This window comes from Oncorhynchus nerka, linkage group LG14 (assembly GCF_034236695.1).
Source record: "Oncorhynchus nerka isolate Pitt River linkage group LG14, Oner_Uvic_2.0, whole genome shotgun sequence".
Classification (NCBI taxonomy): domain Eukaryota; kingdom Metazoa; phylum Chordata; class Actinopteri; order Salmoniformes; family Salmonidae; genus Oncorhynchus; species Oncorhynchus nerka.
In genome coordinates, this window is record NC_088409.1 from 31,038,212 (window position 1) to 31,051,384 (window position 13,173).

Genomic DNA, 13,173 nt, shown 5'->3' on the forward strand with positions numbered 1-13,173 from the left:
TACGTTCATCTCTAGGAGACAGAACGCTTCTCCTTCCTAAGCGGTATGACGGCTGCGTGATCCCATGGTGTTAATACTTTCATATTATTGTTTGTACAGATGAACGTGGTACCTTCAGGCATTTGGAAATGGCTCCCTAGATTAACCAGACTTGTGGAGGTGTAACGATCGTTGTTGGAAGGATTGGACCAACATGGAAGGCGTTCATCAAGTTTATTAATGTGAACCAGCAACAAAACAATAAAGAGTAACAAACCGAACGTGCAGCTTTGTAGAGCAAAACGACTACATTACAAAAACAAGATCCCACACACAACAGATGGAAAAAGGCTGCCTAAATATGATCCCCAATCAGAGACAACGATAGACAGCTGCCTCTGATTGGGAACCATACCAGGCCAACATAGAAATAGAAAAACTAGAGTACCCACCCTAGTCACACACCGACCTAACCAAATAGAGAATAAAAGGCTCTCTAAGGTCAGGGCGTGACAGGAGGTCTACAAAAAAAAATCGGAGATCTTGGCTTTCTTTTGATTTTCCCATGATGTCAAGCAAAGAGGCACCGAGTTTGAAGGTAGGCCTTGAACTACATCCACAGGTACAGCTCCAATTTACTCAAAGTATGTCAATTAGCCTATCAGAATCTTCTAAAACCATGACATAATTTTCTGGAATTTTCCAAGCTGTTTAAAGGCACAGTCAACTTAGTGTATGTAAACTTCTGACCCACTGGAATTGTGATACAGTGAATTATAAGTGAAATAATCTGTCTGTTAACAATTGTTGGAAAAATGACTTGTGTCATGCACAAAGGAGATGTCCTAACCGACTTGCCAAAAATATAGTTTGTTAACAAGAAATGTGTTAAGTGGTTGAAAAACAAGTTTTAATGACTCCAACCTAAGTGTATGTAAACTTCCAACTTCAACTGTATATATTCACAGTATTATGAATGAATTGTGGTTTATTTGGTAGCATTTCGTAGTGTGACTGATTTTACTAATTGCATTAGTACTGTACAAAGTTAGAGTTGCGCTATTTGATAGATTCCCCTGCTCCCCATACCTCTGGCTTCCAGTGGGGAGACCTGAGGTCAACCTACCTCCACCCCCCTCCCCATCTTGTACTTCTGAGTGGGTAGACCTTCCCAGTAGCCTGCCTAGCTCACAAACTAGAATTAGGGTGCCAACTACGCCAAGGTTAATTAACCCACAGTCCCACATGGTCAACTGCTGTGGGCAACTGCTCCGCCCACAACCGTAAGGCTCTCCAGAGGGTAGTGAGGTCTGCTCAACGCATCACCGGGGGCAAACTACCTGCCCTCCAGGACACCTACACCACCCGATGTTACAGGAAGGCCATAAAGATCATCAAGGACAACAACCACCCGAGCCACTGCCTGTTCACCCCGCTATCATCCAGAAGGCGAGGTCAGTACAGGTGCATCAAAGCTGGGACCGAGAGACTGAAAAACAGCTTCTATCTCAAGGCCATCAGACTGTTAAACAGCCACCACTAACATTGAGTGGCTGCTGCCAACACACTGACACTGACACTGACTCAACTCCAGCCACTTTAATAATGGGAATTGATGGGAAATGATGTAAATATATCACTAGCCACTTTAAACAATGCTACCTAATATAATGTTACATACCCTACATTATTCATCTCATATGCATACGTATATACTGTACTCTATATCATCTACTGCATCCTTATGTAATACATGTATCACTAGCCACTTTAACTATGCCACTTTGTTTACATACTCATCTCATATGTATATACTGTACTCGATACCATCTACTGTATCTTGCCTATGCTGCTCTGTACCATCACTCATTCATATATCTTTATGTACATATTCTTTATCCCTTTACACTGTGTATAAGACAGTAGTTTTGGAATTGTTAGTTAGATTACTTGTTGGTTATTACTGCATTGTCGAAACTAGAAGCACAAGCATTTCGCTACACTCACATTAACATCTGCTAACCATGTGTATGTGACAAATAAAATTGGATTTGATTTGATTTGGTGACATGATATCATTAACGTGACGTGCAAATGAGCGAAAGAAAACCGATCACGCAAATATCACCATTCCGAATTTCTTTGTGAGGGCAAGATGCCGCCTGGGCGGCTGTCCATGTCGCTTGTACCTAAATCCGCCACTGGATGTAGTCAATATAACTATTTGTTTTGCACTTTTGAAATCTACAGCGACAGAAATCAGAACATGGGTCATTCTTACAATGTTCTCCCTGTACACCAGGTCAGAACAGTAAGATAAATAAAGGGGGCATATAAGCAGACAATGGAAGCTTTTAGAAGGTCGAGTCATGATGATGTCATTGATCTTATGGTCATAGCTCTAAGAGGCCAGATTTACAATTCCGAGTTGGATGACCATTCAAAAGTTGTTTTCCCAGTTGGAGCTTGTTTATTCATGAATTCCCAGTTGTCTTGAACTCACTGAAGTCAAGTTTTCGCAGTTCCAAGTTGTTTTGAGCATGGCACAAATCATGCTTCATTGACAGCATGCCCAATGTTGAGTGTTTATCATTTTAAACTTGGAAAAGAGCTTCTTAATCCCAGACTTGGGACCAGACAGCCACTCCCCTGAATAGCAGGCTCGTGATTGCTTTCCAATGATTGCAGTTAGCCACTGTCACTGATTCCTTCCAAACCACTCATTGTTGAATTTGTGAATTACGATATGTTTTATCTAGAATTTTTCTTCATTATTTCTCCTCATATGACAAGGATTAAAAATAATTTGACAGTAGATTGTCGACTTGATTCATGATGATGACTGCTAGCTGAGATTTTGAAAGTGTTTATTTTATTTTTATTTAACAGGGCAAGTCAGTTAAGAAAAATTCTTATTTACAATGACAGCCTACACCAGCCAAACCCGGACGACGCTGGCAGAGACAGAGTGAGAGAGAGAAAGAGAGGGAGAATAGAAAGAGAGATTTCCTTGATGTAGTAGGAATATTCCTATATGCCATCATCACGGACTACTGTATTATTTAGAAACCTTTAGTTCCTCTTCCTCTCCACTGCAGCGGTTGGTATCTGCATGAGGAGGAAATCTAACTGAACAGTCTCATTGGCTGCTTTGGTCTCAAACCAATGAGAGGAGGGGAATCCAGCATCAAAGCATACACCCACTATTCCTTATCAAACTGATAAGCGTCTACATGCATACTAGGAAATACATGAATCTGGCTTGTCTTATTTTAGCACAATGTGTTTCTATTGACATGTTTAGCATTTCTCATTCGTGGTTGAGATCAAGTCCATTGGAAAATAATTAAATCAGTCATTTATTTGAACAATCTGCATATATTCTTTATTTGAATGGCAATTTATCCTAGATTGACAAAATCGAAGGGTTATTCAACCCAGACCTTGTAGCCTACTAGCAGCTCTTGTTAGCTTTTCAGGACATGACAGAGCCTCCAGCATAGGATTTGAGCATTTTTTATACAGCTGATTCAGTGTTTCTTTGTCTGTGTGGAAAGGCTATGAAGCCCTCTAGCGTCTGTTTGATACACTTTAATACACTCACCCCATCTAGTGTAAAGCAAGTTCAACTACCATTTTCCTCTGTGTTAGGAGGGCTGAGGAGCGGTCTTGACAAGGACAGCCCATGGAGTCTTTTTAACTTCATTAATTCATTGAAGTCTTAATTAAGACACATGATAATTATCATTGGAAGGTTTGAACTGTATGATTTGAAAATAAGGTGGCATCTGTGTAGCCTATCCCAACTCAGACTTTTTAAAGAATATACAACTTTTTATCAGCAAGTGACCTATGTTCACAATGGCAAATGAACACCCACAACCTCATGTGAATGATTATTTTATAGGTGAACTTTTTCACTAAATAGTCTGAAGGGAAATGTTTCCAATCAAGCTGCTCCATTTCTGCACTACTGTAATGTCAGTCAGATGTGTATACCTGCTGTTTGTAGACAAGGTGGACACAATGATGAGTTATCATTTTTGACTGATGAGAGTGTTACAGCAGGTGAAGGGCCTCAGTAAGTGTTACTGACTCATTCAACATGCTAATCCCTGATTCAGACGGAGGCTGTATCCACTGTAACAAAGACCTTCACTGGTAACACCTTCAGAGGATGGAGAATACAGTGGTTCCTGACGTATGGAAAGACTCTCAGTGAAAGTGTGTGTGAATGTGTGTATATGTGTGTTATTATCTGGGTCAGAGAATGACAGCTTTCCTCTGTACCAGTCCAGCTGCACTCTGACCCTCTTGGGTTTCTGTCTCACGGTTAGGCGATCGAGTCTGTGAACATGTGGCACCATTAGAACATACGTTAAATACCTATCCTTTAAAAACCACACACCCCAGGATCCTCTACACATGCTGAAGTCTCCCTTCCTCCGGCAAGACTCTGTGATCACACCCACGATCCGTCCTGTACTGTCCCCAACCTCATCGTGTGTTCCTGAGTTAAAGCCCTCAGAGGCCAGGACCATTGTATAGTCATCAAATATCTCTGGGTTGTCAGGAAGTTGCAGTATATCACTGTGGTTAGATCATCAGACAAGATTAGATGTACATTTGCAGTGCTGGGGTCAAGAGTCATTGGAACTGACAACACACACATACCATAATTAAATAAAAATTGAGGTAGGGACATAATCTTATTATTCAGCATAAATTTAATTCACTAAGCAAATTTCTTGTTTTCTGTGTTGGAACCTTTTAGTGGCGGTAAAGTTTTATCCCAATTGTATCTAATATTCACTGTATTGAATTATTGCCTGCATCTTCTCCCAGACCCTATAGTGCAGGGTTCTCATGTGCTTTACCACATCGATCAGTCCTCCTGAAACCCTCTCACGGTCCAGCAGTGTGCACTAGGTTCTGGAAGAACAGTCAGGAGTCAGTGGGGTTGGATACAGGACCACTGAGAAGAGAGAGACCGGAGGCAGATCACTTACCTTTCCAAGATGGCCCTGTAGCGCTGCAGAGAAACAAAAGACATGTTTATCCTCTTCTATGGCTCTGATTGTGTCTGAGAGTGATGATCTCTCTCTGCTCATCTCCTCAGTCTTCTCCTTCCATCGTCTGACTCTTCTGCTTCTCTTCCTCCCTTAGTGCAACTATCCTGATCTCTTGCTCTTGTAGGTACAGATGAAGCTTCTCAAACTCCTCCTTCGTCTGCCTCTCTGTGTGCTGAGCCTGGCTCTGGAGATAGCAAATAAGAATGTGTCCATAGTGTCCATAGTAACATCAGTCACCAGTTTATCATCCCTAATTCCACAGGGTAGAAATGTGGCTGTGATCATTCTGTATTCTTACCTTAATGTGCACTGCTGCTTGATCACAGGTCAGTTTAACGTCACTGAAGACATTCAGCTTCTCCTGAAATGAAAAAACATAGAAGTTGGGTGTAAAACATTGGATTATCAAAGACATAAAATGTCACAATTTTGATGTATTGACCGTATTGACTGATTATTTTCAGTCCATGAATAAGTCATACAATGTAAGTTAGTTAAATGGTGAATAGCTGAATGTCACAGGGCTGTTCTGTTCTTTAATCCATTTTACTTGGATCTCTCTTGCTCAGGTGACTCAGGGGTGGAGCTATAAAAAATAGCAGTACAAGGGTCATAGATTTCTGCAGTTATACTCTTCTCTGAATACTTATAATTAGTGTGCTTGGTTCACCATGAATAATACTGTGCTCTTGCATGCTTATTGTTTGCTTTGTAACTATAAACATCAAACCAACTTCAAAATGTGCAGGCTGGCAAAACTACAATCTAACTTTCTGAATTGTAAAGGCCTGCAAGCAGGCAATGGAGTGCATCCGATATATAAAGGAAACAGGGGAGGAGGAGTGGGAGGAGCAGAGAAACCTGTTATTATTCAAAAGGGAAAACTCCTAGCAAGCGCTAGTGAAAGGCAGGAACTGATCATCGTAGAAGGTCCTGTAGATAAGTTTACATGGAGGTAAGATCAATGTATTATTTTGTTTATTCTGGTTAACTTTTTTTAAACTGCAATGTTTCCATTGCAATGTTTCCATTGCACTCCACTAAAAGACATAAGTTGAAATGTTTGTCTCAATTCAGATAATTTGATTGATATGTGTTAGATTTAACTCGGTAAATTCAGATTTTTGAATTGAATGTTTATTTTTTTTGTTCAACTACATTATAAAACATAATTTGGCATCTGTGTAGCATATCCAACTCCAACTTTTTATTAGCCAATCCTATCTTCACAATTGCAAAAAATCCTCATCTATCTACACACAATACCCCATAACGACAAAGCGAAAACATGCTTTTACGTTTTTTTGCAAATGTATAAAAAACAAACAGATATACCTTATTTACATAACTAGTCAGACCCTTTGCTATGGGACTCGAATTTGAGCTCAGGTGCATCCTGTTTCCATTGATCATCCTTGAGATGTTTCTACAACTTGATTGGAGTCCACCTGTGGGAAATTCAATTCATTGTACATGATTTGGAAAGGTACACACCTGCCTATATAAGCTCCCACAGTTGACAGTGCATGTCAGAGCAAAAACCAAGCCATGAGGTCAAATGAATTGTCCATAGAGCTCCGAGACAGGATTGGGTCGAGGCACAGATTTGGCGAAGGGTACCAAAAAGTGTCTGCAGCATTGAAGGTCCCCAAGAACACAGAAGCTTCCATCATTCTTAAATGGAATAAGTTTGGAGCTACCAAGACTCTTCCTAGAGCTGGCCACCCGGCTAAACTGAGGAATCGGGGGAGAAGGGCCTTGCTCAGGGAGGTGACCAAGACCCCGATAGTCACTCTGTCAGAGCTCCAGAGCTCCTCTGTGAAGAAGAGAGAACCTTCCAGAAGGACAACCATCTCTGTAGCACTCCACCAATCAGGCCTTTATGGTAGAGTGGCCAGACGGAAGCCACTCCTCAGTAAAAGGCACATGCCAGCCCGCTTGGAGTTTGCCAAAAGGCACCTAAAGACTCTCAGACCATGAGAAACAAGATTCTCTGGTCAGATAAAACCAAGATTAAAGTCTTTGGCCTGAATGCCAAGTGTCATGTCTTGAGGAAACCTGGCACCATCCCTACAATGAAGCATGGTGGTGGGCAGCATCATGCTGTGGGGATGTTTTCAGTGGCAGGGTCTGGTAGACTAGTCAGTATCGAGGGAAAGATGAACAGAGCAAAGTCCAGAGAGATCCTTGATGAAAACCTACTCCAGAGCTCTCAGGACCTCAGACTGGGGCGTAGGTTCACCTTCTAACAGGAAAATGACCCTAAGCACACAGCTAAGACAACGCAGGAGTAGCTTCGGGACAAGTGTCTGAATGTCCTTGAGTGGCCCAGCTAGAGTCCGAACTTGAACCTGATCAAACATCTCTGGAGAGACCTGAAAATAGCGACGTTCCCCATCCAACCTGACAGAGCAGGAGAGGATCTGCAGAGAAGAAAGGGAGAAACTCACAAAATAGAAACTCACAAATTTCCTATAGGATAGAGGTCAGGACTTTGTGAAGGCCAAACAGTTTCGCACCAAAGTACGTTCATCTCTAGGAGACAGAACGCTTCTCCTTCCTGAGCAGTATGACGGCTGTGTGGTCCAGTGGTGTTTATACTTGCGTATTATTGTTTGTACAGATGAACGTGGTACCTTCAGGTGTTTGGAAAATGCTCCCAAGGCTGAACCAAACTTGTGGAGGTCTACAATTTTTTTCTGAGATCTTGGTTGATTTCTTTTGATTTTCCCATGATGTCAAGCAAAGAGGCATTGAGTTTGAAGGTAGGCCTTGAAATTCATCTACAGGTACACCTCCAATTGACTCAAATTATGTAAATTAACCCATCAGAATCTTCTAAAGCCATGACATCATTTTCTGGAATTTTCCAAGCTGTTCAAAGGCACAGTCAACTTAGTGAATGTAAACTTCTGACCCTCTAAAAAAATGACTTGTGTCATGCACAAAGTAGATGTCCTAACCGACTTGCCAAAACGATAGTTTGTTAACAAGAAATTTGTGGAGTGGTTGAAAAACGAGTTTTAATGACTCCAACCTAAGTGTATGTAAACTTCCAACTTCAACTGTAGGTAACATTGTTTTTACTGAAGCTATATCTGTACAGCATACACTGAGTGACTCAAACATTAGGATCACCTTCCTAATATTGAGTTACACTGCCCCCTTTTTCCCTCAGAACAGTCTCAAGTGCTTTGGGGCATGGACTCTACAAGTTGTCGAAAGCATTCCACAGGGATGCTGGCCCATGTTGACTCCAATGCTTCCTTCCCTCAGTTGTGGCTGGATGTCCTTTGGGTGGTTGACCATTCTTGACACACCTTGGAAACTGTTGAGTGTGAAAAACCCATTAGCGTTGCAGTTCTTGACACAAACCGGTTTGCCTGACATCTATTATCATACCCATTCAAAGACACGTATCTCACCATCTGAATGCCACACATACACAATCCATGTCTCAGTTGTCTCAAACCTTAAAAATCCTTCTTTAAACCATGAGTCTAAGTCCTGTCTATGCCGGTGAGGGTTGAGAGGGGACAAAAGATAGTCCCACCAAAAATCTAAAGGAAGTTTGGTCTGAAATGTCTGTCCTATATCTGAGAGATACATTACATGGTCAAAAGTATGTGGACAGCCCTTCAAATTTGTGGATTTGGCTATCTCAGCCACATTTGCTGAAAGGTGTATAATATCTAGCCCACCGCCATGCAATATCCATAGACAAACATTAATAGTAGAATGGCCAGTACTGAAGAACTCAGTGACTTTCAACATGGCACCTTCATAGTATGCCACCTTTCTAGCAAGTCAGTTCATTAAATGTCTGCCCTGCTAGAGCTGCCCCAGTCAACTGCAAGTGCAGTTATTGTGAAGTGAAAACATCTAAGAGCAACAACATCTTAGCCGTGAAGTGGTAGGCCACACAAGCTCACAGAATGGGACCGCCGAGTGTTGAAGCGCTTAGTGATAACAAATTGTCTTTTGCAACACTAACTAACGAGTTCAAAACTGCCTCTGGAAGCAATGTCAGAACTGTACGTTGGGAGCTTCATGAAATGGGTGTCCATGGCTGAGCAGCCACACACAAGCCTAATATCACCATGGCAATGCCAAGCATCAGCTGTAGTGTTGTAAAGCTTGCCGTCATTTGACTCTGGAGCAGTGGAAGCGCGTTCTCTGGAGTGATGAATCAAGCTTCCCCATCTGGCAGTCCGATGGATGAAACTGGGTTTGGCGAATGCCAGGAGTGTGCTACCCGCCCGAATACATAGTGCCAACTGTAAAGATTGGTGGAGGAGGAATAATGGTCTGGGGCTGTTTTTCATGGTTCGGGCTAGGCCCCTTAGTTCCAGTGAAGGTAAATTAACGCTACAGCATGCAATGACATCCTAGACGATTCTGTGCTTCCAACTTTGTGGCAACAGTTTGGGAAGGCCCTTTCCTGTTTCAGCATGACAATGCCCCCGTGCACAAAGCGAGGTTCATACAAAAATGGTTTGTTGAGATCGGTGTGGAAGAACTTGACTTGAGTCCTGTCCTCAACGCTGACCTCAAATCGCCAAACATCAGTGTCCGACCTCACTAATGCTCTTGTTGCTGAAAGGAAGAAAGTCCCCTCAACAATGTTCCACATCTAGTGGAAAGCTTTCCCAGAAGAGTGGAGGCTGTTGTCTTTTTTTTGGCACTAAACAGTCTTTATAAATACTTACATTCATTTTTTTCAACTGGTACATCCTAGAACAAAACTACTGACAAAACAACAAAACAAAAGTGGAGTCGCAATTCAACGGCTCAGACACGTGACGTATGTGGCAGGGTCTACAGGAAATCACAGACTACAAAAAGAAAACCAGCCATGTCACAGACACTGACATCACGCTTCCAGACAAACTAAACACCTTCTTTGCCCGCTTTGAGGATAATACAGTGCCACAATTGCGGCCCGCTAACAAGGACTGCGTCCACCCCTCTCCTTCTCCATTGCCGACGTGAGTAAAACATTTAAACGTGTTAATCCTCGCAAGGCTGCTGCCCCAGATGGCATCCCTAGCGCGTCCACATAGCATGCGCAGACCAGCTAGCTGGTGTGTTTACGGACATATTCAGTCGCTCCCTATCCCAATCTGCTGTCCCCACATGCTTCAAGATGGCCACCATTGTTACTGTACTCAAGAAGGCAAAGATAACTGAACTAAATGACTACCGCACTCCCTTCTGTCATCATGAAGTGCTTTGAGTGACTAGTCAAGGATCATATCACCTCCGCCTTACCGGCCAGCCTAGACCCACTTCAGTTTACATACCGCTCCAACAGGTCCACAGACAATGCTATCGCCATCACACTGCCCTATCCCATCTGGACAAGAGGAATACCTATGGTTGAATGCTGTTCATTGACTACAGCTCAGCATTCAACACCATAGTACCCTCCAAGCTCGTCATATATCCTTCCTGTTTGGCCCTGTCCGGGGGTGTCCTCGGATGGGGCCACAGTGTCTCCTGACCCCTCCTGTCTCAGCCTCCAGTATTTATGCTGCAGTAGTTTATGTGTCGGGGGGCTAGGGTCAGTTTGTTATATCTGGAGTACTTCTACTGTCCTATTCGGTGTCCTGTGTGAATCTAAGTGTGCATTCTCTAATTCTCTCCTTCTCTCTTTCTTTCTCTCTCTCGGAGGACCTGAGCCCTAGGACCATGCCCCAGGACTACCTGACATGATGACTCCTTGCTGTCCCCAGTCCACCTGGCCATGCTGCTGCTCCAGTTTCAACTGGCCTGGGCCCTAGGACCATGTCCCAGGACTACCTGACATGATGACTCCTTGCTGTCCCCAGTCCACCTGGCCATGCTGCTGCTCCAGTTTCAACTGTTCTGCCTTACTATTATTCGACCATGCTGGTCATTTATGAACATTTGAACATCTTGGCCATGTTCTGTTATAATCTCCACCCGGCACAGCCAGAAGAGGACTGGCCACCCCACATATGCTCTCTCTAATTCTCTCTTTCTTTCTCTCTCTCGGAGGACCTGAGCCCTAGGACCGTGCCCCAGGACTACCTGACATGATGACTCCTTGCTGTCCCCAGTCCACCTGACTGTGCTGCTGCTCCAGTTTCAACTGTTCTGCCTTATTATTATTCGACCATGCTGGTCATTTATGAACATTTGAACATCTTGGCCATGTTCTGTTATAATCTCTACCCGGCACAGCCAGAAGAGGACTGGCCACCCCACATAGCCTGGTTCCTCTCTAGGTTTCTTCCTAGGTTTTGGCCTTTCTAGGGAGTTTTTCCTAGCCACCGTGCTTTTACACCTGCATTGCTTGCTGTTTGGGGTTTTAGGCTTGGTTTCTGTACAGCACTTTGAGATATCAGCTGATGTACGAAGGGCTATATAAATAAATTTGATTTGATTTGATTAAGTTGAAGGAGGCCCTGGGTCCAAACCCCGCCCTGTGCAATTGGGTCCTGGACTTTCTGAAAGGCCGCCCCCAGGTGCTGTAGGAAACAACATCTCCACTTCGCTGACCCTCAACACTGGGGCCCCACAAGGGTGCGTGCTCAGCCCCCTCCTGTACTCCCTGTTCACCCACGACTGCGTGGCCATGCACGCCTCCAACTCAATCATCAAGTTTGCAGACAACACAACAGCAGTGGGTTTGATTACCAACAATGACGAGACAGCCTACAGGGAGGAGGTGAGGGCCCTCGGAGTGTGGTGTCAGGAAAACAACCTCTCACTCAACATCAACAAAACAAAGGAGATGATTGTGGACTTAAGGAAACAGCAGAGGCAGCACCCCCCTATCCACATCAAAGGGAAAGCAGCTGAGAAGATGGAAAGTTTTAAGTTCCTCAGTGTACACATCACAGACAAACTGAAATGGTCCACCCACACAGATAGTGTGGTGAAGAAGGCGCAACGCCTCTCAAGGACATCAGACTGCTATACAGTAATCACTAACTCAGAGAGGCTGCTGCCTACACCGAGACCCAATCACTTGCCACTTTAATAAATGGATCATTATTCACTTTTAACAATGCTACTTTAAATAATGCCACTTTAATAATGTTTACACATTTTACATTACTCATCTCATATGTATATACTATATTTTATACCATCTTGGCTATGCTGCTCTGCCATCGCTCCTCCACATATTTATATGCACATATTCTCATTCACCCCTTTAGATTTGTGTGTATTAGGTAGTTGTTGGGAAATTAGATTGCATGTTAGATATTACTGCACTGTCAGAACTAGTTGCACAAGCATTACGCTACACTCGCATTAACATCTGCTAACCATGTTTATGTGACCAATACAATTTGATTTGGAATTTGACTTGATTTGGACATGAACGTGTTAATGAGAGTCTCACCGTCATATTAATGTGTAGCCCAAACTGTTCGGATGCTACAGACAGAAGTTGGCAGATCAACTGTGCCGACCTCAGACGAGTCCGCTTGTGGCGGCCCTCGAGGAAAACAGAGAACAGAGTCTCTTCTTTCAATAGAGGGGTCATAATAGTTTGTAGGCCAAACCATTCAGACACTACAGACGATTTTGTGAGAAGAACCATTTTTGGATGTCTCAAGGTCTGGCAAACACCGCTCCAGCTCTGTCACCTTTCACCGCAGATGCAGAAGTGTGACATGCGATGGATTGAGATGCATCCAATGCAAAACAAACTGATGTCTCCAGCTTAAACTGAAGGAACATTATTGATTTTTTTTGTATTACCCTAATAGATTTTCTGCTGGGTGCGGATATTGAACTTAGGGTTTCACCTGTCTCCTCCCCTTCATCTACACTGATTAAAATTGATTTAAGAAGGGATCATAGGTTTCACTTGGTCAGTCAGTCATGGGGCGGCAGGGTAGCCTAGTGGTTAGAGCATTGGTCTAGTAACCGAAAGGTTGCAAGTTCAAATCCCCGAGCTGACAAGGTACAAATATGTCATTCTGCCCCTGAACAGGCAGTTAACCCACTGTTCCTAGGATGTCATTGAAAATAAGAATTTGTTCCTAAATGACTTGCCTAGTTAAATAAAGGTAAAAAAAATGGAAAGAGCAGGTATTAATATTCTTAATATTTTGTATACTCAGTGTATAATATAATTACA